Raw genomic sequence first — 27,114 nt, forward strand, 5'->3', positions numbered from 1 at the left:
TGAGCTCAGACTGTGGGCCCAGAAATCTCAAGGAAGAGTGCCTGGCTGGGCCCGGGCAGGGGCCAGTGCAGAACTACTAAGGCAGAGTTGCTTCGGTGTCTCAGTGAAGTTTGCAACTGACCCAAGGAGGCCGGGAGGCATGAATTGCCAGCACTTTAGCCACTTGAAAACAGCTCCACTTAGAATGTGAGGCGGTTGTATGTTCAGCTGAGAAGTGAGGGGGCTGAACTCTGCTGTCGCTGGGCTCCTGTCAGTCCGAGGCCCAAGCATCCACCACGACAAGAAAAGAACAGAGCCAGGGGCCCTGGAAGGGAGGAAGGGAGGACAATTGAAGAAAACCATGTCTAGACTTTCCCCAGCCCTCTCCTTCTTTCTGCTGCCTACAAGAGCCCCTGGCCCGGCCACAGTTCTGTCTCCACCTTTTAGTCCCCTGTTCTCCAACCACAGAGGAAAGAAATAAGGAAGGAGTCTGTGCTGCCTTCAGAAAGTATCTATATACCTGACGGCCAGTTGCCTTCCATAGAGGGAGGCCAGACTGTGGCTTAGGCCCGCTCTGCACAGGGACATCAGTAGGACATCCTGTGAGGGCTCCCAGACTGTTAGAGGGGGCAGGCTGGGCTGAGGGATGCCCCCGAGTGCACAAATTTTTGTGCACCGGGCCTCTAGTTATTAATAACTAACTTCAATGTTCACTAAAGACTGATTACTGTAATCGTGTTGCATTCATTTCCCTTATGTGCCTTATGGGCAGGCGGGCCATTTCTCTCCACTAATACTAGCAGTGAATATTTTAGCAGCCCATTGCCACATCATTAGTCTTGGACTAACTTGTTTGGTGTGCGCAACAGGAAATGTTTCACTTTCAGAGAATAAGAAAAATAGGTTTATTTGAGTTACATTTGTTAATTTGTGCAGTTATTCAGTGTCTGGTAAGTTAATGTTCAAGAAAAATATTAATTTTTATTAAAATGTTCTATTAATTTATGGTAATGATTACTCATTTATTTCAGCCCTTTGTATTCAGCATTTCTCTATCAAAATAAACCTGTTTCTATGAAAATTGAAGCTTTTGGGGTTTTTGTGTCCCACATAAACTTAAACCTTGTTTATTTGGGCCGTATTAGCCTTTGAGTTTGACATGCTTGCTCTATCACTGACTCTTGAATGTAATTACTCCCTTATCAGTTTCTAACATCTTTCTGTATTTTCATCATCTTGCCTTTTCTTCCACCTTTCCTGAATTTATATACATCATCTCAGTCCTTAGCTACTTGTCTTTCAGTGACATTTTGGACCAACAGTATTCTTTCCTTCTTGAGACTGTACATTATGTGTAACATGTATTTTGGACTTGTATTCTGTCTTCTCTATAAGATGTCAATAACTTTGAAGACGTCCCTTCCTCTTCTTCTAGTAGCATAAACCATGGCTTCCTTTGCAAACTATCTCTTTTCCATGTCCTGGCCTCTCAATCACTTGTCCCTGTTTTCCCCCAAGCATGAATTTTTACAGCCAGCAATAGCAGATCTTGTCCTAATGTCACAAATCTCTGCCCACTTTTTTATTATTATACTAGAGACCTGGTGCATGAATTCATATACTGGTGGGGTCCCTCAGCATGGCCTGAGGGGATTGGGCCGAAACCAGCAGTCTAATACCACCTGCTGCTCCTGCTCATCCTGGCCCTGCTGTGCCTGCTGCAGACTTGCGCCCAGTCAGTCCTGATTGGGAGAGGCTTGTGCCACTGCAGCAGTGCTCGCCAGCCATGAGCCCTGCATCTGGTGCCCATCCCAAGGGGGTTGGGGAGGCCAAGATGTGATCGGCCCTCTGGGAAGGCAGTGGGATGCTCTTGCCGGCCAGGGATCTGGATCTGTCCTGCTGATGTTTGCGCCAGTTGTCAGGAGCCACCTGGCAGCCACTTTTATATAGTTTCTTCCTTGCGGAGCGTCTAGGGAGGGAAAGCAGCCATGGTGCCCAAGGCCAACTTCCAGGAGGCTGGTGGCACTGTCAGAATCATGCTGGTGGTGCTGGTATATCAGTGCCTGGCCTGTTCTCCAGAGATTAACCTGCAGGACTACTGAGGGAGTGAGTGGCTGCCGCTGGGCTGGTGGGCCACTGACAGGCTGGTCAGCTGAGCGGCACTCCCACTGTGGGAGTGCACTGACCACCAGGGAACAGCTCCTGTGTTGAGTGTCTGCCCCCTGGTGGTCAGTGCACGTCATAGTGACCGATTGTTTGGTCTTTCAGTCACTTAGGCTTTTATATATATAGATTTCTCTGACTATAATTGAGAAAAATTCTCTGATTTTAAGAAAGTATGTGAATAGATTGCGCCCATTTGGATAATCTCATTACCTCAAGCATATTTGTAAAGTTCCTTTTGTTATGTCAGGTAATATATTCACATGTCCTGAAGATGAGGGTGTGGGTCTTTGGGGGTAATTATTCTGTCTGACATACCATCTGAAAGACAGAGATTGGTTAGTCATTCATTCAAGTGTTTGTTGAGCATCTATTAGGTGATAAGCACTGGTATAGGAACTTGGGATGCATCATTGAAAAAAACAGACAAATATTCCAAATTTTGTTGAGTATTTATTCTATTACTGTGTGCTGAAGACAGGATCAAATCTTATTTCAAGTCAGCAGCATACTTGGGCTTTCAGTTTTGTGTTGATAAATTCTCAATTTTGTTTAAGTGGGTTTAGGTTAGTTTTTTTACTTGGAACTCAACAATAATAGGCTTAAAAATATTTATGATGGGTAACACAGTACTACTCCTTCTTTTATTAATTTTACCTAGCTAAGATGTAAGAATCCATCAATATCTAAATTTAGAAGGGTACCCAATTATTTATCCTTTTTTCAATCAAAATATATTACTGAGTAAACCACGGGGTTCCCTGGTGAAATTGATGTACAGTTGACTGATTTCTTGTCTCCACAGATCCTACAGAGTGTCAGATGACAGATATTAAACTAATGAATATACAAATATATCTATAGGTACATATAGATACTAGTGGCCCGGTGCACAAAATTTGTGCATGGCGAGGGGTTCCCTCAGCCCAGCCTGCACCCTCTCCAATCAGGGACTGCTGGCTCCTAACCATTCACCTGCCTGCCTGCCTGATTGACCCTAACTGCCTCTGCCTGCCTGCCTGATCGCCCCTAACTGCTCTCCCCTGCCAACCTGATCTTGCCCCCAACTGCCCTCCCCTGCCGGCCTAATCTCACCCCCAATTGCCCTCCCCTGCTGACCTGATCTCTCCCCCAGCTGCCCTCCCCTGCCAGCCTGATCTCGCCCCCAACTGCCCTCCCCTGCCAGCCTGATCTCGCCCCCAACTGCCCTCCCCTGCCGACCTGATTGCCCCTAACTGCCTCTGCCTCGGCCCCCACCACCATGGCTTTGTCTGGAAGGAAGTTGGACGTCGGAAGAGGGCTGGTCGACCAGGTCTAATTAGCATATTACCCTTTTATTAGTATAGATACTAGAGGCCTGATGCATGAAATTAGTGCAAGGGCCTTGGCCCCTGCCACCACGGCAGCAACCTCTGCCTCGGCCTCCACCTGCTACCGTGGCCGGGGACCTCTGCCACCTCTGCCTTGGCCCCCGCCTGCCGTGACTTTGTCCAGAAGGAAGGACGTCCGGAAGGACATCCAGTCTAATTAGCATATTATGCTTTTATTATTATAGATATAGAGGTATAAAATTTCAAATCACAATATTGCCATGAGAAAACTGTCAGAAAATGAAAATAATAAAATAATAGCATGCTACAGAATGCCATGAGAGAGATTAAAATAGACTGGCTTTTAATTGAGGAAGAGATGGTTTGAAGAACACTTACACCTGGTTTAGCAGACTTGAGAGGTAATTTTCATTTGTAAATGAAATGTGAACTTAGGGGTGTTTCATGGGCAAAGTACAATTGGGCAAGGTGCAATTGAGGTTCTCCAAATCAGAGTCAATAATAAAGTCAGATTCAGTCCCTATCATTCTATGGAGTTCCTCTTTCAAAACTTAAAAATGACATCAGCTTTCATATTAAAGATAGATATGTATATTGTTGATGTAAGAAATGTCCATTTCTGTAGAGAATTTTTATAACAGTTTATTAGAGCTCAACTGACAACACATGGTGGGGAGCAAGATCTCAAACACTCTAGTCAAGAAAATAACAGTTGTGCAGTTTCTTTTATGCATTTGAAGTTGAAGGCTGGCTATAAGGAAAATTACATGTTCATGGGAGAAAGCAAGGCAGGGATTGGATTACAGGATAGTTAGTTAATAAGGTTATATACTCTCTTGAGTGTGGGGGATTTATTTCAAGGGCGTGTTAAACTAGATCAGTGGTCGGCAAACTCATTAGTCAACAAAGCCAAATATCAATAGTACAATGATTGAAACTTCTTTTGAGAGTCAATTTTTTTAAACTTAAACTATATAGGTAGGTACATTGTTATTAACTTAATTCGGGTACTCCTAAGGCTTAGGAAGAGCCACACTCAAGGGGCCAAAGAGCCGCATGTGGCTCTCGAGCCACAGTTTGCCGACCACGGATGCACAGAAGCAATGGATAGGACTTTCCCATTAGGAATTTATTCAGATTACCCTGTGAGGTTACTTTCCATAGAACCCCTTTCTTTCATCCACAGTGCTTTGTAAAATGTGTCAAAAGCTCCCAGCTGGTGCAGCTCAATGGTTAAGCTTTGACCCATGCACCGAGGTTGCTGGTTCTGTTATGGAATTGGCATGGAAGAAGACAGTTGGATACTCTGAGGTTTCAGGAAAAGCCTTTATTCAAAGCAGCGCTGCTGGTTCAGGGGACTCAAAGATCCAGATCCTGAACAACTTAGACAATGAGATTTTCTCTCTCTATATTCCTGAGTTTCTTTGTTTCCTAACCACCAAGCTTCTGTAGTGGACTCTCACAGCCACTGCCCCTCTGCCCCCTCGAGAATCAGTTAGATGGTTAACTTAGATTGTATCTAATGTCCATCCTGGATGGCGCCAGTGACCTCCCTCTAGTTAAGCTGTTACATCCTTGGTTTATGGCCCTTGTAGATTGGACGTATTTACCTAAATAGCTCTTCCAGGACCAGATAATTAAGGAAGGGGCAGTGACTTCAGGAATGTGCATTAAAGACATTGATTAACTTAGAGTCTGGCTGCTAGTCTCCTACATTCTTTCACAAATGGAGTTAATTATCGGCTAGCAGGAGGGTGAAGTAGAAAGCAGCTCACTGGAACAAATTCAGATTGCTAGCCCCCAAAATGTCTTATGCTCCCCATCAGTTTGGTTCCTGGCTGGGGCACATGCAGGTGGGGGCATGGCAGAGGCAGCCAATTGATGTTTCACTCTCATCGAAGTTTCTATCTCTCTCCCTTTCCCTTCCTCTCTCTCTCAAATCAATAAAAACATATTAAAAAATGTGTCAAAAGTAGTTATTTCTTGTTTTATGTCAAGTTGCTTTATCTTTTTAGTTACTTTCAGAATTCTAATCTCAAGTGTTTCTATTCCAGACATAGACACCTAACTTATAAAACAATTTTAAAAAAATCAAAAATCAAAACAAAAGTATCTATAGACAGTATTTTCAATGACTGAATGCATTTGAATGACTTTATAATTAATCAGATAGTGTAATAGAACTAACATTGGATTAAAAAAAATAGGAAAACCAAGTTCTAATCTCCTCTGACTGTAACTCATTTCACTTACTTGGGTTTCAGGAGTTCATCTATAGAGTTAACTTTTTTCTTTCTCCCCTGGTCGGCAAACTGCGGCTCACGAGCCACATGCGGCTCTTTGGCCCCTTGAGTGTGGCTCTTCCTAAGCCTTAGGAGTACCCTAATTAAGTTAATAACAATGTACCTAACTATATAGTTTAAGTTTAAAACATTTGGCTCTCAAAAGAAATTTCAATCGTTGTACTATTGATATTTGGCTCTGTTGACTAATGAGTTTGCTGACCACTGCTCTATACTGTCTAATTCACAAAAAAACTCAAACATACTAAGGGCAAAGTTATCTTAATATGTTTGTATATTTGGTGTTTTGGCAAAGGACAACGATACACGGCAATATAACTGAGTCAAAGTTATTTAATAGTAAACAGTTTACATTATCATGTGATTGAGCCAGAAGGAATCCTGGTAGCCCAGAAATACCAAGAAATTTACATTCTAATCTAGGACCTTTAAAACAAAGAGCTTTCCTTATCTCAAGTGCCTTGAATTTGGTTACAATTGAGGGTTTAAAGGTCACTGAGAAGTTCTGAAGCCAAATTGAAACTCTGAAATTCTCTTAGGTATTTAGTTTCTATCATTCAAATAGCACTTCCCTTGGACTGTTGAGCATCTTAGCTTTGGTTATTTGTTTTACCTTTGATACTTGACAGTAAGTTTTCTTTAAGTTCAAGAATATCCATTTCCTACCAATGTACTAGGTGTACTGGTTAATAATGCAGATTTTGTAATCAAAGAAAACACGATAATTTCAAGAGAAACATCAAAAGTGCTTTATTCAAAGTAATGTCCACTGCTAGCTACACATTTCCCCCATCTTTCAGGTAATTTGTGGATACCGTCCCAATAGAACTTTTCTTGTTTTGAGTTAAATAATTCAGAGACACAATTTTACACTTCTTCCTATGTTTTGATGTGCTGCTCGGAAAGCACATGTGCCATCGATCAGAACAAGTGGTAATCTGAAGGAACAAGGTCTGGTGAATATGGCAGGTGGGTTAATGCTTTCCAGGCAAGATCTTTTAATGTGTCTTTAACTGGTTTTGAAGTGTGTGATGGTGCGTTATCATGAAGCAAAATTACTTTGTTGTGTCTCTGGCCTATTCTGGTCATATCACAATCAAAGCGTGGTTCTAATTGATTATTTGTTGTTGGTAGCGATCAGTATTAATGGTTTCACCACACCTTCTTGATACCACCAAACGTAGAGCATTGTCTTCTTTCCGAAGCAATTTGGCTTTGCAGTCAATGTTGAAGGTTGACCTGGATCAACTCATGATTTTGTGAGTTTGGGAATCTCAAAATAAATTCAATTTTCATCGTTATTCACAATTTGATGCAAAAAAGAACTTTCTGTTGTGCCCTTGAAGCAACATTTTACTGATGGCTTTTCGGTTTTCCATTTGTCTTTCGTTCAGTTTATGTGGCACCCATTTTCCTTCCTTTAAAATCTTTCCCATTGCTTGTAAACGATCGGAAATTGTTTGCTGACCAACGTTTAATCTTTCTGCAAGTTGTTTTTGAGTTTGACACATATCTTCATCCAATAATGCTTGTAATTGTTGGTCTTCATACTTTTTTGGTTGACCTGGACGTTCTTTGTCTTTCACATAAAAATCATCACTTTTAAAGCATTTAAACCAGCGTTCACAAGTATCTTGAGATGGAGCATGTTCACCATAAGTTTCCCAAAGTATACGATAACTTTCAGCAGCATTTTTCTTCAAGATAAAGTAATGAATTAAAACTTCCCACAAATGCTCTTTTTTTTGGCACGAAATTCAACATTTTTAAGCGTAAAAATATCGATCATGTTAACACCTTCAGCAAATTGGACATATGAAGTTTTGAAGCTTGCTGTCCATACAATAAAATAGCATACATATCATATCACATATATATTAACATATGTGTAACTCTATTGAAAAAAAATCTGCATTATTAACCAGTACACCTGGTATATTGATGTCTTCTGACGCAGAAAAATGCCTTGTATTTTGTGGGCATTTATATATATTTGTTGAATATATGAATCTTAAAAAATTCAAGGGGTATAATTCAAGAGCAGTACACATCAGAAGAAATTTTTATTTAAAAATATTTAAAACATCTTCAAAATCTCAATATTATGGAACAGTGGTAGAACAAAATTCTTTAACACATCCAGGCCACATCCCTTCAATTGAGGTCTTAAAGATTCCAACCTTACCGTAAGATTAATTTAAATTTCTGAAGTGCATACATAATCTTAAAGTGACAAAATAGAGACATACAATAATATGGAGAGGAAAGAATCCAGTATCCTCTCTTAGATATTCTTGTTATAAATATTTTGAATAACATTTTCCAGCTGCAAAGGAGAGACAAATTCCTCCTCCCCTGGCTCCTCTGTAGAAGTAGTTGTTAGGAGAGCTGTGGACTCTTTTTTGAGACATGTGCACCCAAACGTTTTTATCTCAACAGGGCTGCTCACAAACACCAGGGTAACGTGATACCTCTATATGTGTTATAGTGTGATATTTAGTGGTGGGCACAACAAAAAGACCCTCTATCCCCATTGTGATTATCCAATGTAAACATTGCATTTTCTTGTAAAGTGCCTATAAAGACCTCTGCACACCTGGTGAATTTATCTAGAGCTCTCTATGCTATGCTTTTGAGTGCGGGTTGCTTTCCTTTGGCAAGGCGATCATAATACCTGCTCTCACACACTAGGTCTGCTCCTTAGCCTTTGGCTACGGCGTTGGTGACTGAGGTAGAAGTGATAAAGAGGGCATGACAGTTCACGCATGCTCTTCCACCTGACAGGGAGCTCACACAGCTTTTCTGCTGTGGGAGTTTCATACCATCTGCTCAGGATTGTTTGTGGGGTAATAACAGGGGTTGGTGGTTCTGTGACCTCTCCTTAGTTTTCATGCATCTTTAGAGGACTGGCTGAGAGGAAAGGTCCTGAGCGTAATCTCTGTGAGCATAAACGACTCAGGCAGACACCCAGGATTCTAAACACAAACCACTTCTGTTATATAAATATTTCTTTACAACTAGAGGGCTGGGCATTGTTGGATTGCACAGTTACCTTTGGTGAGGTGAATGTTCAGGATGTATCTCTAAACTGTAGTTTTGTCAATAACCTAAATTTAGAGTTATCTCTGTAAGATTTTAAGTGCACTGCGGAGAATAACTTTTTTTTAACAGAGAATGAAGTTTTGTTTAGTCATTTTTCTTTACAAATGAAACTCTGGAAATTCAAAATTAACATTCTTGCCTGTGAGCTTCTTATAGACACCAGAAAAAGTTTCAGCCTTGTGCTCCACGTTGTTCTGCAGGGCTTTGTCCCAATGGGATGCAGAGACATGGAAGCATAGAACAGAGTGCGGAATCTCAGAGGGAAGGTGGGGATGGGTGGGAGGGAGGTAATCTACCAGAGGCCTTGTATGCATATATGCATGGCCAAGGACACAGACAATGGGGCGGTGAGGCCCTGGGGTGGGGGTGGGCACAGCTGTGGGGGGGGGGTGGGTATCAAAGGGGGAAAAAGGGGACATATGTAATACTTTCAACAATGAAGAATTATTAAAACAAACAAATAAAACAAAACAAAAAACACAAGTGGACCTTTATGAGCCAACTGCCATCTAGCTTAACATGGATCCTCTTGCCCACAATTTATTGGGGGAAATCAAGTCCTCCAGAATGACATGGTGCACGTGGTCAGGGTGCGGCTCCTGGGACGCTTTTGCTTGTTTGTTGTTGGGCTTTTTCGCTTTGGCTCACACAGAATTCTCCTCGGAGGGATAAAGACCCCGGGTTGCCCACTGAACGTTTTCTCCAGCTGGAGCACCAGCCGGACTTGGATTTTCTGGGAAGACCTGAGTTAAGAAACCTGAACAAAGATAGAAATAACAGCTTTCCGACCACCTCCAACTTCGATATCCTTGGCCGCTGTGATGTTCAGCTCACGTAGCTGAGCCTTGAGGTCCGAGTTCATTTCCAGCCCCAGCAGAGACTGGGAGACCCCGGACTCGAACTCATCTGGCTTCTCGCCCTTGGGCTTCATGATCTTGCCTCGGTTCTCCCCGCTGCCAGGTCAAGGTGCGTGACTTGCTCTCAAAGTTGATGGCCAGGGGATAGGGGCTGAAAAGATGGCTTTTGTTGTCCATGAAAAGGGGTGAATTTCAATTCTGTTCTTCACTAACTAACTGTGATTTTAAGCAAGTTGTTTAATGTCTGGGTGTCTTAGTTTCTTTATTTTTAAGAATACCGCTATAGAGATGTCATGAGGATTACAATAAGCTAAGCAGTGTAAAATGCTTCACTTAGTGCCTGGGACCCAGTACTAGTAAGTGCTTACCAAACAAAAGTTATTATTATGATTGCTACTGTTCTTAAGCAGGGCATTTCCAGTGTCTGTGAACAAAAATCATTCAAACCAGTACAAAGCTTTTCTCATTCTTCCATTTGTCAGTCCAGAGAATTATACCCCAATTTAACAACTTACATGCACATTTAAAATTGATCTCATTTAGTTCCTATGTTTTAGAATCACCTGTACTTCTCTAGATTTTTATACATTGTTTCCCATTTCTCTTTGGAATGTGAGTTAAATAGACAGTATTAAGGAATTTTGCAAAAGAATAGGTGAAAATAGAGAGGCTAAAATTATTCATTATAGGTTATTTAATGTGAAATTTTGATACTGATAGAACATTTGTGAACCCCAAAATCTTAAAATTAATTGGTAACCTGTTTTGAATAATGTCTCTTCATTTTACCCCCTTGCTTCCATCTTCCCTGAACACATTTAATACCAAATGGCTTTCAGATGTTTTGAGGATATGGAACAGACTGGTGTGCATTCTGTTCCCAGAGGGCTCTTACCCACATGTAGGTGGTTCATGAAACAAGCATAGAGTAATACATTGAAGTAAAACAATTTTGCATTGAAGGCAAAAAAAAAACACAAAAAATAAAACACACACACACACACACAACAACAACAACAACAACAACAACAACAAAAACATGTCTTTATTTGCATTCAATAAATTAACATTCTTCCAAGGAAACACATTTTAGTTGAAGGACTGGGCTATGGGTCTTGTTATTTCTTCCTATGCACAGCCAGACTTCTTTAGAGATGCTTCCATTTTGATGAAAGAGGAGAAGAAAGAATTAGCAGTCCTTGCACTAATGCAAACATTTCATGTAGATAGGGGCATATCTTTATAGACAGAAAGCTTAAACATCCTATATCCATCAAACTGACTGTTCTCATTGTGTTAAGGGAAAAAAAAAATGAGTTACTTTACAAGTCACAGTTCTGTGTAAAATATTGCTTCAAGAAGTTCTTTGGCTTTGAAGAGGTGTCTAAACCTTTGCATCTTTATGAGGTCATATTGTTTTCATACTGAATTTTAAAGTACATTTAATAAATGTATGTACACATGTCAAGGCAGAGGGATGCTTTGGATATGAATTTAATTAAACAATAGGCCACTTTGGGACTTGTTTTATGGAGCCATTTGTTTCATGCGAGTTCAACTGCCCAAGCTACCGTGCAATAATGGTCTCATAAAATTATCCTCTGGAGGGTCTTATTTCTGCTATAATGTGCTTTTACTTAAAATTTAGTTTAATAGAAACATTTTCCCTTGTATATCAACTGAATAGAAGTAATAGCTATCAAAAAATTTAATAGTTAAAGTGCTTTTGATGTTATATATTTACTATTGGGAATTGTTCATCCAAAGAAGAAAAAACGAGGAAAGAAGAAGAAAAAAATGCATATGTTACCTTAGTAATAACCTTTGGATTTGCTATATGTATCTAATTATCTTTTGAAATACTCTCATTTAAATTACTTGGGGGTGTTTTTGCCCTCAGCATGTAATTGCATCCATGTGCTTGATCCCAGCTTAACCTTCTTAGAAATAAGCACCATTCACAGCACTATTTCTTGGTATGTACCAGAAGAAAGACTTTTATTTAGGGTCACAGTCAGCAATCAAGACACCTACTTCCAGTTTTTAGTAAGTGTCCAATTTAGTGAGAAAACAGGCTTGTCCATAAAGTTTTGTAAAATATGTACAATGTATAGCAGTGTGTACTGTATATATTGTCAAGCCATGAATTTTGCCATGCAAGAAATGTATATATCTTCAAGTTTTCTACACTAAACTTAGTTTCTATCTAAAACAAGAGTCCTTTGGACCCAGCCCAGATGACCCTTCCCTGGAGTCCTGCACTTTAAAATACTGTAAATAATCTTAATTACATGTATTCATCAGTTGTAAAGCACACATAGGTTTTTCCATCACTTGGAATTTAGCATTTAATGCTTGTACCCTATAATCCCCAATATCTGCTCTCCTGGCTATTATCACTCCCACCCTAGGGTGATATTTGTCTTCATCTCTTAGAAAGGCCATTGTGTCCAAATGCTGTGAAGGTTGTGAGCTATGCTACTGATGACATTGGAAATAGGCATTGCTTTAGGAGTGGTTCTCAACCCTCCTAATGCCACGACCCTTTAATACAGTTCCTCATGTTGTGGTGACCCCCAATTTCATTGTTACAAATTGAACATAATTAAAGCATAGTGATTAATCACAAAAACAATATGTAATTATGTATGTGTCTTCCGATGGTCTTAGGCGACCCCTGTGAAAGGGTCGTTCGACCCCCAAAGGGGTTGCGACCCACTGGTTGAGAACCGCTGCTTTAGAGTGAGGGGAGGATCAGAGCAGAGAAAGAACTTAGGTAAGAGAAAAGAGAGCTTAATCAATTTCTCAGATGCTTCTTTGCCACTAGCATAAACACAATAGATTACTGTAGAATGCAGTATCATTTCTTGCAAGTGCTAAGGATCTAGTTCTTGTTATTTTTCATGTTCCAATGTGTGTTTCCAAAGATGTTCACAATAAGCAGATGTTTGCAGTAGGTTTCAAAACTTAAAATATTTTACAATATGAAATAATCCATGTTTCTCTTAAATTTTTATCTACCTGGTTTATATGTAACTTTCATGAAACATGATGTTACTGAAGCTTTACTTTGGCAACTAGACAGACATGAAATATAAAATTCTGGTGACTTGTATTTTTATAAATTATTTAATAAGAGTTAATTAAATTAAAAGATTTTTGATTTACTTAAATAGTTTTAAATTAAAAATGCTATTCCTAATTTCTTTTTTTACTAGTTAAAATTAGATAATAGTAGAGCAAGATCTTAGAGGGAGAAGGGAAGGATGAGATATAAAACATGTATGAAAGACATACCTTGGAAAAGAAAAGCAATGCTTCTTCCTCTGACACAGGGATGAAGGTGATAGTGATAGTGAGGAAGGAAGTGAAGTACTTGACTCCTCTCTGTAATGTGAGGCTAAAGTTGAGTCAGGCAGAGTCCAGCTCATCTCTTAATGAGAGGAGATAGGAGAAAGGAAGCTGCCCTGAGCCATCTAAAAGGATTGATGTGTGATGTCCAAGGCTGGTAGCATCATCAGTCCATATAACTGCCATATTTACATGGCTGGGTCTTCAGAAGTCTGGCTTAAGGAGAAGAGAATTAAAATATTATGAGGTAATGAGGACTGAATGATTTAATATCTGTACTGTACTGAGAGCAATTCCAAGAACATGATGAGACTATTTAAATAGATTCAGACAAAGAGAATTAATCATAATGATAATAATAGTAATAGTTACAGGAATATCAGCAAATATTAGTAGCTCCTAAAATCTCATAATATTTCACACAATACTTAACTAACCCTGAAGAATATATGACTCGAAATTACTTTAGTTATTAGAGGACATTTTCCAAGTCCGGAACCCTGAAGCCCATAATGCTGTCCTCTGCCGGAGGATTTATCTTATTGTCCCCCCTGGCTATAGCTCCCCAGTGTGCTCACTATTTGTTTGGCCAGTACTGTCTTATAGGGTCTGTTCAGTTTGCTGGGTACTGCTATGCAGTCTCTCCTGACCTCTTGTTATGTACACTTGCTTAAAGTCACTTCCTTGACTTCCACATCCCTCCAGCCACTACTGCATTTCTTTGCTCCTCCTTATATCCATGTTTTTGGGGGGCAGGCATTTTCTATGTAAAATTTCTTCATTCTCTAATTGCCCAATCACTCATTAAACAGTGTAAATTTGTTTCCTCCCGCATCATGTCACTGAATCTTTTCATGATCACCAATGTTACCATACTCAATGTCTATTCTTTTATCTAATCTCACATCAAAATTGTTATAACAGTCTATTTCCTCTGTATCAAAAACACTAGCTTCTTTTAGATCCCATCTGATTTTCATCATTGTTCTCCCACTTCTTATTCTCCCTTACAGGATTCCTTCTCTACCCAAAACCTATATATATCCATGGAGTTCAGGGCTCTTTCCTTGTGCCTCTCCTTTATACACATCCCTCTTAGCTAAGTTATTTATTACCATGGTTTTAAATGCTTTCTTTGTGCTCATAATTTAGTTCTCAAGCCCTAAGTAGTTTTTTGAACCCCGGACAGTTTGTAGCTAACAGTTTGTGACTATAGGGTTAGAGAGAAAATACTGGCGGTCGAGAACTCTTCATTTTATGATGAATAAACAGATCCTTTTCTGCCTAATTGTGGCTGTCCTTGTACTTTCATAATTTCCCTACAACATGAGAAGGGGGATGCAATTTCTTGGTAGCCCTTTAGGGTTATCCGACATTGAGGGGAGGCAATTAAATGTGAATTTTGTAACAACCTTTTGTTTTAGACCAGATTTCCTTCTGGGACATCACCCCCTGTCAAAAGAGGAATAGGGGCTAAGTCATACAAAATTGCTTCACATTTGAGTGCAGTTATAAAATTTATATAAGACTGTATTGACTTCCTATCATACTGAAAGTCATTCTAGGAAGTCATTCTATTCCCAGAATCTCCCAGTGAGGATAGCATGGGATATTCTAAAACTTAGAACTTATGCTTTATTCTTTGGGAAGTGCTTGGCAAAGAGTCTGGTGCCTATGGAGTTTTCAGAAGCTGCTTTTTACATGGAGTGAGGTGAAACAAGGTCTCATGAAGGGAGAGAGTCTGTAAACCACCAGAAACATCTCAAACGTAATACATCCAAGCTAAATGTTTGATTTCTGCCCACAAAACCATTGTTTCCCATTTTGATTATTAGTATTACATTCTTAATTTTGCAAGCCAAAATTTCCCTCCTTCACTTGCTATGTGCCAATATTTAGCAATTCCTACTGTTTCTACTTTTACAAAATCTACCTTTACTCTTCATCTCCACTGCCACCACTCTTGCCCAAGAGGGCATATGTCTCACTCAAATCATGGTAATGGCCTTATGATTGTCTCATAAATATGAGTCCCACAAAATGTAAAACCAGTAAAAATGAAAATTATTCAAAATAGTGCATTATAAGCAGTAAAATCAGACTTAGGATAAGTAAGAAGAAGAAAACCAATAATTTTAACCATAACTCCTTTTGCATATTTTGATTTTTATCTATGGGTGCAGAGTAGTTGAATAAAGAAGAACTTCAGTTTTAAAAACAAACCCAAAAGTTAAAAGCCTTATAAGCTTTTATTAAGGGACTGCTTTTTATATGAGTTATTGCTAAGTCTCTCAATGTGAAATTTTTATACAGAATTTAGGTATAATATGTACAAACGATTTTATTTTTTCTGGCTTTTACCTCATAGATATGTAGTCCTTTCTCTGGAATATTGTTGGGAGGTTTTGATATGCTCCTGTGAATGTATAAAAGATATGCAAATAGGATACCTTCCTATTGTTCCTCACTCCCCGGAATTGCGGAGCTCATCATCTATAGCTTCCTTTTGTGTTAGTCTGGATTTATTATTGAAAACACTGGAAGATTGCCTTTCACAATCTTCCTGTGCTCTTCCTGGAGGATGCTAAATGGAGTAGTGGTGCAATCTGTATTTTAAAGATTGCAGTTAGGCCGTAAATACCAGACTATTAGATTTTGCACACAGTTATGCAGAGCTCTTTTGGGTTCAGAATGGCTACTGTCTTAGAATACATTTGAAGGAAGAAAAAGAGATCACCTCTTCCGCAAATGTGGCTTGTGGTGGTGTCTATCAGACTTGCCCGTTTTATTCTGGCCAAGGTGTCATTGTGAAAAAGGGGAGGCTTCGGGAGGGAATGATTTGCAGGGTTACTGTTCTATGCTGACCCGTCTCTCCATTTTTCATGTTACCGTCAGATTGGAGCAATTTTACCCTGAGCGATGGATGAGAAAGTAAAAATCTCATCCCCCTCCTCTCCCGCCCCTCCCCCCCATGCCTCTGGCAGAAGACTGTGAACACTCTTCTTTGCTGCTTTTGTGCTTTGGATTTCTGTCTCTCAGAGATTTGTGAGAGCATATTCGAAAGACTTTGTTTTTTGTACTTCCAGCTCTGGTACTTGGTGTGCAGATATTTCCTTAAAAATGTCACCTGTCACCAAAATATTCTTGTGCAGTATATGATAATGATACAATTTGAGTATCACTTCTCTAAACAGGGAATAAATTCAGTTTATACTTTATTAAGATGGTTAGTCGGTTAGGCTCTTCCCTGATGATAGATATGTCTGTTTTTGTTAATGAACTAGAGGCCCAGTGCACAAATTCATGCACGGGTGGGGTCACTTGGCCTGGCTGGGGATCAAGGTCCATGGGGGGAGGGACTGCAGAAGGTTGACCAGCCAGCCCTGACCAGGGCCGATGGGGACTGGCCGGCTGTGGGGGGAGACCACGGAAGGTTAGCCGGCATGGGAGCTTGGCTGTGGGAGCATACTGACCACCAGGGGCAGCTCCTGCCTTGAGCGCCTGTCCCCTGGTGGTCAGTGCATGTCATAGCAACTGGTCGACCTGTCATAACGGTCGCTTAGAGATTATGTGTGTGTGTGTGTGTGTGTGTGTGTGTGTGTGTGTATCCCAAAACTAAGGCCTCCAAGAGAGAAATTCACAGAGCCTTAAATACAAGTAAATATACAAGTAAATGCAAACAGTCTGCTTCTGTGTTCTTATCTGTTTTCACTTACCCTCATTGCAATTCCTCTGTGGATTTGCCTGGAATCCTTAGCTTGAAGGGTTCAAATACATTAAATGTTTAATGATTATTCTTTTCAGCATGTAAGAAAGGACCCAAGGCTGATGCCTCACAGGGATTTGACAATTTCAATATTTAATCTTTGTGATCTCATGAGTGTCCTCTGATGTCAATTCTACTCATGTATTCTAATCACCTGGAGTGGAGGTTAATAATGCCTATTTGTTATCAAGGTTCTGTGTGGGATTTTTCTTTTGTCTTAGTCACTTTGGGCTATGTTATATCCATTCAAGCTGCTTCTTTAAAGCATTATGCCTATTTTGGAAAAGTTGATATTATACCAATAGCTGTAGAAAATCAAGAATGCTTTAAAAGCCTTGTAAAAACATCAACTTAATAATAACTATTAAGCTTTTCCAGTGCTATTTAAGGAGATTTGCAACATTTATTATACTTCCTTTGAAAACATCAAACTAATACAGTAACATAATGGTTTTGCAAAGATTTATTTCTAAAATTAAATGGTAAGGGCTCTTCTTCCCTTGAACATGTTTGGAAATTATTCCTTTTTAATCTGTAAAATCTGTCCATACTGAAATATACAAATAAAACAGAAAAATTTTTCTTACTAAAGCAGGAGTGCTAATAAAATTACGTCCTTTATATGTACCATCAAATAGAATAGAGTACTATTTGGTATACATTTATATTTCATGTGACATTTTTGTCCCAAATCACTAAATTAGTTATAAAAAAATTTAATAGTTGACCATTTTAATCATTGGTTTTGATAAAGTCATGACACTAAGGATTTACTTAATATAGTAATTTATAGAAACAAAGTAAATATGTACCCCTCAAACAAAACAACAATGTACATGTCTTAGGCATGGGGAATTTGGAATGTTTTAGATTTCCCTGGTAAATAGCAGACACTTTGAAAGGATTATCATGCAAATCCTATGTAGTATGCGACGAGCTTATCCTGATTTTATTAGGCCAGGCTTCTAAGTAAGGGCAGTGGGCTCTTTTGCATTCACTCCTTCCTCTTTGACCTTGGAGCTTTGCGGTAAAGACATTCAGCCACTGCTCCTGTGTGACAGCAGAAATACCTGATTTGGCAAGTGTGTACTTTATGAAATGTGATATGGCATCAGTCATCATTAACCCAAATATTCCCATCACATGCAGGGCCTGACCCCATCACATCTGGTTTCCTGTTTGAAAATCCTTCACTTTGTGGAGGTTTTGCTGATAACAAGGCTCAGAATGATCTCTAGGCAATGGAAACTGACAGAAGATGAATTATCTGTCACTCAGGAGGATGCCCTGGCCGTGGAAACAATCAAGTACAACTGTCCATTATTATTATTTCTCCCCCTTGGCTTTCTTTACTTCTTGGATTATTTTCCAGCTCAGCATCTGCTTTAAAAGCCTATTGAAAAATCTCAAGAGAAAATATGAAACAGAGGTCTCCAGGAGAAATTATTCTTATTGATAGCAAATGCAATCTTATTCTCTTTGTTGCCCAAATAATATGTCCAATCATAACACATTCATTTTTCCAAAGGAGCACTGAAAAGTGCACATATACATTGTGTGGGTATCTTAAGCACAAGATTTTTTGTTAGCTATTAAATGTCTGGGTAAATTGTAAGTTTGTGGTTAGGAAATCACTGGTTTTATTCTCCTACTGACAAGTTTTGGGTAATTAATGATGTGGTATCAGCCAGTGAAGATGACTCCATATTAGATGCAAAATATTTTATCATTTAGAATTGATCAAAGGGTTATATTAATATATCTAATTCTTTTGCTCACTAAGCACTGATTCTAGGTTGTTTTACAAAGAAACTCATATCTGAATACTACTTTCTCTTTGCCAAGTAGCAGCACACCAGGCAGGTAACAGAGAATCATACTTCTCTGTTTGGCAATTCAAGGTATTTTAGGTATCTTTGAAATGGGGGGGGTGGGGGGGTGGGCAGAGGAGTGAGTTTGGTGATGTTAAGAGGTCAAATTAGTAAGTAATTACTGCAATTTAATCTGTGCATGAGCAAGGAGGACCATTTGAAAATTTAAATCTCTAGGCAGGGAGTTAAGTGGTTGTGAAAAGGCCAATGGATTTTGAGATGTTAAGAGAATTGTAAGGAGAAAGACTTCTTAAAGATTTACGTCTAGATTAGGATGCCAAACTCAGTTGCCAATAAGGGCTAGGCAGTCATATAGGATAGTGAGATATGAACAAGCTTTCTTTGCACATTAAAAATACAATAAAATGTAACCATATGAATCTCACAAACAAGATATGATAAGCAAAAGATGGCAGACTTACAAGAAAGAATACATTCTGAATGATTCCATTTTCATAAAGTTCAAATAGACAAAGCAAACCTATGGCATTAGAAGTTAGGGGAGCAGTTCCCTTATAGCAGAGGTTCTCAACCTGTGTGTCTCGACCCCTTTGGCGGTCGAACCACCCTTTCACAGGGGTCACCTAAGACCATCTTGCATATCAGATATTTACATTACGATTCATAACAGTAGCAACATTACAGTTATGAAGTAGCAACGAAAATAATTTTATGGTTGGGTCACAACATGAGGAACTGTATTTAAAGGGCCAGGGTGGGCTGGGAACTGGGTAGAAGGGAGCTATGGGGGGAAGAAAAGAGGAACAACTGTAATAATCTGAACAATAAAGATTAAAAAAAAATAATAAAAAATAAAAAAATAAAAGGATTTCATCCAGAAAAAAAAAAATTAAAAAAAATAAAGGGCCAGAAGGTTGAGAACCACTGCCTTATAGGAACAGTGGATGGAGGAGGCCCAAAGGGGCTTCGGGACATTGGTAATGTTTCTTGATCTGGGCATAGATGAATTCAATTTATGAATATTCACTGAGCTGTATACATATGGTTCGAGTCCTTTCCTCTCTATATGTTTCACTTCAAGAAGTTTAAAAAATATGTCCATTCACATCTTCAAATCCACACAAATATCAGTCACTCATCTTTTTTTGAAACTTGTAGCCTAAAGGTTTAACTTTCTTATTCTAGTTTTTGATAGAGGCATGAGTACAGAGAGCTATTTCTTTGCCCTAAAAAAAAAAATAATATGTTATATTATGACAGTAAATGGTAACTGGTACTGGGCCTTGGTATCAAGAGAAATAAATAATAAGGAGAGATGAAGAGCATAACTGGAGGGGCCATACCTTTCTACAGCGGCCATCTGCTTTTATATTTCAGCCGATGGTGCCATGTGGATATGTGTACTGAGGGCTACTAGGTTTCTAATGTTTTTATTAAGCCAGGACTCTTGATGTTTGAAATCTCCAAATTTTCAGTTTTGGAGGAATCTTTTTAAGCACAGTGGCACTAGAGAAATCTTATCTATAGGTCAGATGTGGCCTCCAGTTTGATCCCTTTGGTGAAGAAGGGTGGGTTGATTTCTGGGGACATGTGAGCTATCTCAGGACAGGTGTTGAAAAAAACTTAAGAAATAAACACAAAAATAACTAGAGGCAAGAAGGAGCATACATATACTTTCTGTTTAATTGCATTTTGTATGCTGTTTATGCCAGAATTAATGATCGTTTCTTCATTTAAACCTCTGGGAGTTTATTATATGTCTGGCATCTCAAATTTAAAGAATGGTGGAGTCTGTGGCCTTTATTTTCCATGTTGCTTTGAACATGTTTTCTCTTTGATTCTCCCAAATGCACATCTATTGGTTGCTTACAATGTTTTAGGCACTGTGCTATGCATTCAGGATTTATGTTCTCCCTGATTGCTCAGATACTGTGATTGTCAACAATTTGTGGTAGAGGAAAGGGAAGCTTGCCTGGATTATTATAAGTTAGTAATCATTAGGATTCAAACCAGGCCTATTGAGCTTAAACTCTTACACACTTATCTGCCACTAATCACAAATGTTATCACTCTATCTAGAGGTATGTAAATAAAAAAATGTCATGCCTTTACTATAAACGAGAAAACTGAGGCACAGATCCATGAAATGACTTGACAGAACTGGCATTGCTATTGAGTCGGAGAGGTTTCTTGTTCTTATTCTCTTTCCCCCATGACACTGAATGAAGGTCATTCAGTGAGTTAATTTCATCTAAGCAGATTTCTCTAACTGTGGATTCTTTCCTGTCACATAGCAGTGTAATTATCCTTTATTTGTGGGTATAATCTAAATAAAATCAACTTAATCTTAGGTGATAAGATGTACCGCAAACAAGAAGTACACTATGTTCTGATAGGTATACAGAATTAGTATTCTTGATGCTTGGGATAACAGCTAATGGTGGCATCTCCTCTCAGCTAGTGAGTTAGAAAGCCAGGCATTCATCCAAATATGCAGATGTGTAGCCTCATGTAGACAAAGCCTTCAAATAACAGGCACAGTTTTCAATTTGAATTATATTCCTTGGTGCCAGACAGTGGCAGAGAATCTGGCAAATAAATGCATATTTTAAGAAGAATTCATTCAATCTTCACCAATTATAGTCCAGGGAAAAAGTTATATTTTATGGTTTGACTTATTGATTGTATATTATGCTTTTTAAAACTTTAATTGATCCTTTTGCATTTTCTAGTTTTCTTCCATTAACCAGTGAATAAGGCTCACAATTTTATTTGCTAGATAAAATTTAATTTCAACAGCCGAACCGGTTTGGCTCAGTGGATAGAGCGTCGGCCTGCGGACTCAAGGGTCCCGGGTTCGATTCCGGTCGGGGGCGTGTGCCTTGGTTGCGGGCACATCCCCAGTGGGGGCGTGCAGGAGGCAGCTGATCGATCTCTCTCATCGATGTTTCTAACTCTCTGTCCCTCTTCCTTCTTCTCTGTAAAAAATCAATAAAAAAAATATATTTAAAAAAAAAAAAAAAATTTAATTTCAACAATCAAAACTTTTGTCTATTCTTCTTTTTTCTATTCAGTCAGTCAGGAAATCATAAAATATTTAATGCAGCATTTGAATCCGAGAGTTGTAGAATTATCTCTTGAAATAGCCTGGAATGTATCAAACAACACATTTTATTTGTATTCTTGCTTCCTAAATGTTTATAGTAAAAATAGAAAGACAGCTTTATTGTATTTTTGCTAAATTCATTAGCCCTTCTATTCAGTCTGTTAATTGTCCAGTCTCCTTGTGTGGTCCTAATGAAAATAATCCATTTTTAACCAGCACCCTCCATTGTGGCCCGATGTTACCATGGAAATGAAGTAGCTTGTTCTGATATTGTCTGCTGTACATATTTACAGTACATTAGGTAACACCTGGACATTAAAATTTCACAATTAAATAGGTTTTTATTTTTAAACAACACCGACAACACCATTTTCCCTTCACATTAGTTTCTTGCCCTTATGGTGGATGAACATGCAAGTAGCACCATATTTTTCCATGTATGAGACACTATTTTTTTGTAAAATCATTAGACTGAAAATCGAGGGGCATCTTATACATAGAAGTCAGCCGAGGAGGGAGCCACAGGGGTGCTTAGCTGCTCATACCACAGGCTTACTCCAATCATGAGCCTCATTATTACTGATGTCAGCTGATGCTGTAATTGGGTGAAGGTGGAGAGTGCGCAGATGCAAATAGGGACCAGAGTGTTCTGAGCCCATAAAGATGTCAAAAAATAAAAAGATAAATACTGGTAAGCAATTGTCTTACTCTGCAAAATTCAAACTGAATGTAACCAGCTATGTAAAAGAGCATGGAAATAGAGCTGCAGAGAGACAATTTGGACCTCCTCCCACTGAGTGTATGATCAGACAGTGGAGAGAATAGGAAGAACAACTCCTTAAGATGCAAAAAAAAAAAGAGCTTCAGAGGAAAACCATCAAAATGGGCAAACTTGGAGCAGAGGCTTAAGACTTGGAATTTGGAGCAGCACCAGAATGGCTTATGTGTGTCAACCAAGCTTATTCAATGTCAGGCAAGAATGTTTGCAAGCGAAATGAACATTGCTGATTTTACAAGGAAGGCAAAATGGTACTTCAATTTCAAGAGTAGAGAAGGGTTGGTCATGAGAACATGAACACAGTTAGCTCAGAAAATACCACCAGTTTATGGGGAGGATCTCACATATATAGACAGTGACTCAGAAGACAGCAGTGATACAATAGAAGTTGAAGAAATTGATATGTCTGGAACTAATAGTGATGAAGAAGAGAGCAGTGATGCAACAGAGGCTGAATAAAGTGATATGCTGCGTAATATCACAGTACTGGTATGTAAACATTACCAAATTACTAAATAAAAATGTGTTCTGTTTTATGTTTAAAATATTGATTTCTTAATTTTGGGTTGGAAAAGTGGGAGGCATCTTATACATAGGGGCATCTTATACATGGAGAAATACAGTAATTACCAGGGCTGGTGAAAGGTTAGCTGTTAGGTGAGATTGTTCACTAATCTACACTAATAAAAGACAAAGATGCTAATTGACTGTACCTTTGCTACGCCCAAGTCACACCCACCAGCCAATCAGAGCGACTATATGCAAATTAACCCAACCAAGATGGCAACCGGCAGCCATGGAGCTGGAGCAAGCAGGAGGCTTGGTTGCCCCGGCGATGGAGGAAGCCAAGCTTCCCGCCTCCTCTGGCCCGCTGTGGCCTCCGCAAAAGGCAACAAAGTTTCAATTATAGAAGCTAAATAAATCCCAGATACCTGTGTCCAGCCAGCCTCCACTGGGAGCTTGGGTGGCTGGGGGCCTTAGCCAGCCTGAGAACAGCCATTAGCCCCTCATCCAGGCTGGCCAGGCACCCCAGCAGGGACCCCTACCCTGAAGGGGCTGTGGCCAGCCTGCAAACAGCCATCAGCCACTCACCCAGGCGGGCCAGGCACCCCAGTGGGACCCCCACCCTGATCCAGGACACCCTTCAGGGCAAACCAGCCCTCTATCCTATATAATAAAAGGGTAATATGCAAATTGACCCTAACAGCAGAGCGACTGGGAATGACTGGTCACTATGACACACACTGACCACCAGGGGGCAGATGCTCAATGCCGGAGCTGCCCCCTGGTGGTCAGTGTGCTCCAACAGGGGGAGCTCTGCTCAGCCACAAGCCAGGCTGATGGCTGCCAGTACAGTGGTGGTGGTGGGAGCTTCTCCCACCTCCTCAGCAGCACTATTGATGTCTGACTGCAGCATAGGCCTGCTCTCCGCTGGCAAGTGGACATCCCCCGAGGGCTCCCGGGCTGCCAGAGGGATGTCTGACTGCCAGCTTAGGCCCAATCCCCCGGGGGGGTCGGGGGGGGGGGGGCTAAGCTAGCAGGTGGTCATTCCCCGAGGGATCCCGGACTACGAGAGGGCACAGGCCGTGCTGAGGGACCCTCCCGAGTGCACAAATTTTTGTGCACCGGGCCTGTAGTATACTATATTATACTAGGGGCTCAGTGCATGAATTTGTGCACCTTGAAAGGAACTGTGGGCCGTGAGGCTGTGGTGGGCACAGGGGCGGGTCTCAGCCCATCCTCTGCACCCCTGCTGTGGCCCCCACCCCCTGTCTGCCAGCAGCCCTGCTCCTGCTGCCGCCTCTCCCATGTGCTGATGACACAGAGCAATTGGGCTGGCGCCAGCAGCGGATGCGAGTGGGCCTTGCACTGTCAGCAGATGTGAATGGTGGCTGCTGCCCCGATCACCTTTCAGGAGCAGAGGGAAGTGGAGAAGCCCTCATAGGCGATCGGGGCCAGCCCGCTGCTTGCACCTGCTGATGGTGCTGAGTGATCAGGTCTGGCAGTGGGCGCCGGCAGCTGGTGTGAGCGGCAGCTCTAGGGCTGTTACCAGCAGCAGATGTGAGCAGTGGCTGCTGGCCCCAATCAGGAGCCAGGGGAGGTAGAGAAGCCCTGAGGGGGGATCGGGGCCAGTAGCTGCCACTTGCACCTGCTGACAGTGCCAAATGATCAGGGCCAGCTCTGGGTGCCAACAGTGGGTGCGAGTGGTGGTGCCAGCAGCAGGTGTAAGCAGGGCTGGCGCCGGCAGCAGGTGCAAGCACCAGGAGGGACTGCGGTGCACAGGAGCAAAGAACTTTCAGTAACTACCAGAGGCTCACCCTGATGACAGCAACAGTGGCACCCCCACTCACCTGCTCCACCATCCTGCTGCAACCGACACCCGCTATGTTCTGTGCCTGCCCCCTGGTGGTCAGCGCACGTCATAGCGACTGGTTGGTTGTTCCGCAGTTCGGTCTATTTGCATATTAGGGTTTTATATATAGACTAGAGGCCCGGTGCATAAAAATTTGTGCACTGGGGGGGGGGGGGGGAGGGGGTCCCTCAGCCCGTCCTGTGCCCTCTCGCAGTCTGGGACCCCTCAGGAGATAACGACCTGCTGGCTTAGGCCTGCTCCCGGGTGGCAGAGGGCAGGCCCAATCCCTAGGTGGAGCCCCTGGTCGGGCCCAGAGCAGGGCTGATTGGGGAGTTGGGGTGCCGCCCCCTGTCATGCACAGAGCAGGACGGATTGGGAGGTTGCGAAGCCACCCTCAGTCACACTCAGGGTAGGGCCAATTGGGGGGTTGGGGCACCACCCCCTGTCACACTCAAGGCAGGGTCGATGGGGAGGTTGCAGCGCCACCCGCTGTCACTCACAGAGCAGGGCCAATTGGGGGTTGGGGTGCTGCCCGCCCCCGCCCCCCCCCCCCCCCGTCACGCACAGAGCAGGGCCCATCAGGGGGTTGGGGAGCTCCCCCCTGTCACACACAGAGCAGGGCGGATCAGGGGGTTGGGGCGCCGCCACTGTCACACTCAGGGCAGGGCCGATGGGTAGATTATGGCTCTACCCCATCACACACAGAGCAGGGCCCGTGGGGCGGGGGGGGGGGGGGGGTTGGGGCGCTGCCCCCTGTCACACACAGAGCAGGGCTGATCAGGGGGTTGGGACACCACACCCTGTCACACACAGAGCCGCAGGGCAATCAGGGGGTTTGGGCGCTGCCCCCTGTCACGCTGATCTGGTGCCAGGAGGCCTCGTGGCTCCGCTGATCCCGGTGCTGGGAGGCATATTACCCTTTTACTATATAGGATAGAGGCCTGGGGGTCAGCTGGTTTGCCCTGAAGGGTGTTCTGGATCAGGGTGGGGGTCCCCACTGGGGTGCCTGGCCAGTCTGGGTGAGGGGCTGAGGGCTGCTTTCAGGCTGGCGGTTGTTGACTGAGGCTCCCAACCGCTCCTTTTTTTCTTTTTTTATTCTGGGCCAGCTTTAGCTCTGGCTCTAGCTCTGAGGCTTCGTATCTGGTTTGTTTGCCATTCTATAATCGAAACAATGTATAACTTCAGCTCTGAGATCCCGGCTGGCTATATTTGTTACAAAGTTTCTTAGAGTTGTAGCTCAGAGGCCGGCAAGTCAGGCGGGGCATGTTGCAGTCTGCAGTCACTGGAGCAAGCAAGCCTCATGTTCGCTTCCAGCTGCCTGGCTGCCGGCCGCCATCTTGGTTGACAGTTAATTTGCATAAGGATGTGCTGATTAGCCATTGGGAAGGGTAGCGGTCGTACGCTAATTACCATGTTTCTCTTTTATTAGTGTAGATAGATTCTATAAATTACACATATATAACAAGTAGAAATTTACTATAATATTCACAACATGAAAATAGAAAAATTTATTTTAGTCTATTTTTATTAAATCATAAATGTAAATTATTCTCTTAGATGGTATTTCAAATATATTTGTATTTCTGTTCAATATTGGTGTATGCCTATTGGGTGTCCAATGCTACAATAATAGCTGGTGCTACAAAAATGAATAGGATATATTTCCTAACTGCAGGGAGGTCATATTCTAGAATATCAAATGACTTAACTTGAGTAAACATATATTAAATATTTTCCAACATGGGTGATCCCTGGAACTCAAATACAATGTCAGATTTATAGTCACATGAAATCTATAAAGATAAAATGTCAGTGATCACCCTTTTTAAATATGGTTTCTTAGGTAACTTCATACCAGAGCTCAGGATCATCCTGGAGGATCAGGGAAAACATCACCCCTGATATCCACATATTTATGCTTAACTCTTGGGGCTACTTGGCAACACACATATACCTTTCCTTTATCTTCCTATACCCCACAACAATTTCAAAACAATTATTTAATCTCTCAAATTTATATTTAATTCCCACATTTTATGAGCTTGTCTGACTCTTGGTTAGAATTTTCAGTTCTTACCATCAACATGTCTACACATTTTTAACTAGTTTTTACTTATTTCCTCCTGCTTTATAAATAGAAATAACTTTTCTATTCAAGGCTAATATTCTCCACTTATGGGCTTGACTTTGTCA

General features: G+C 41.2%; 1 pseudogene; it reads right to left on the minus strand.

The window, feature by feature from the left end:
- Positions 1 to 8,976: 8,976 nt before the first annotated feature.
- LOC138994768 (small ribosomal subunit protein eS7-like) lies at positions 8,977 to 24,992 on the minus strand (annotated as a pseudogene).
- Between the last annotated feature and the right edge of the window lie 2,122 nt (positions 24,993 to 27,114).

Source organism: Myotis yumanensis, unplaced genomic scaffold, assembly GCF_028538775.1.
Source record: "Myotis yumanensis isolate MYYU_CA2020_CCGP unplaced genomic scaffold, mMyoYum1.0.hap1 SCAF_1, whole genome shotgun sequence".
In the NCBI taxonomy this organism is placed as follows: Eukaryota; Metazoa; Chordata; class Mammalia; order Chiroptera; family Vespertilionidae; genus Myotis; species Myotis yumanensis.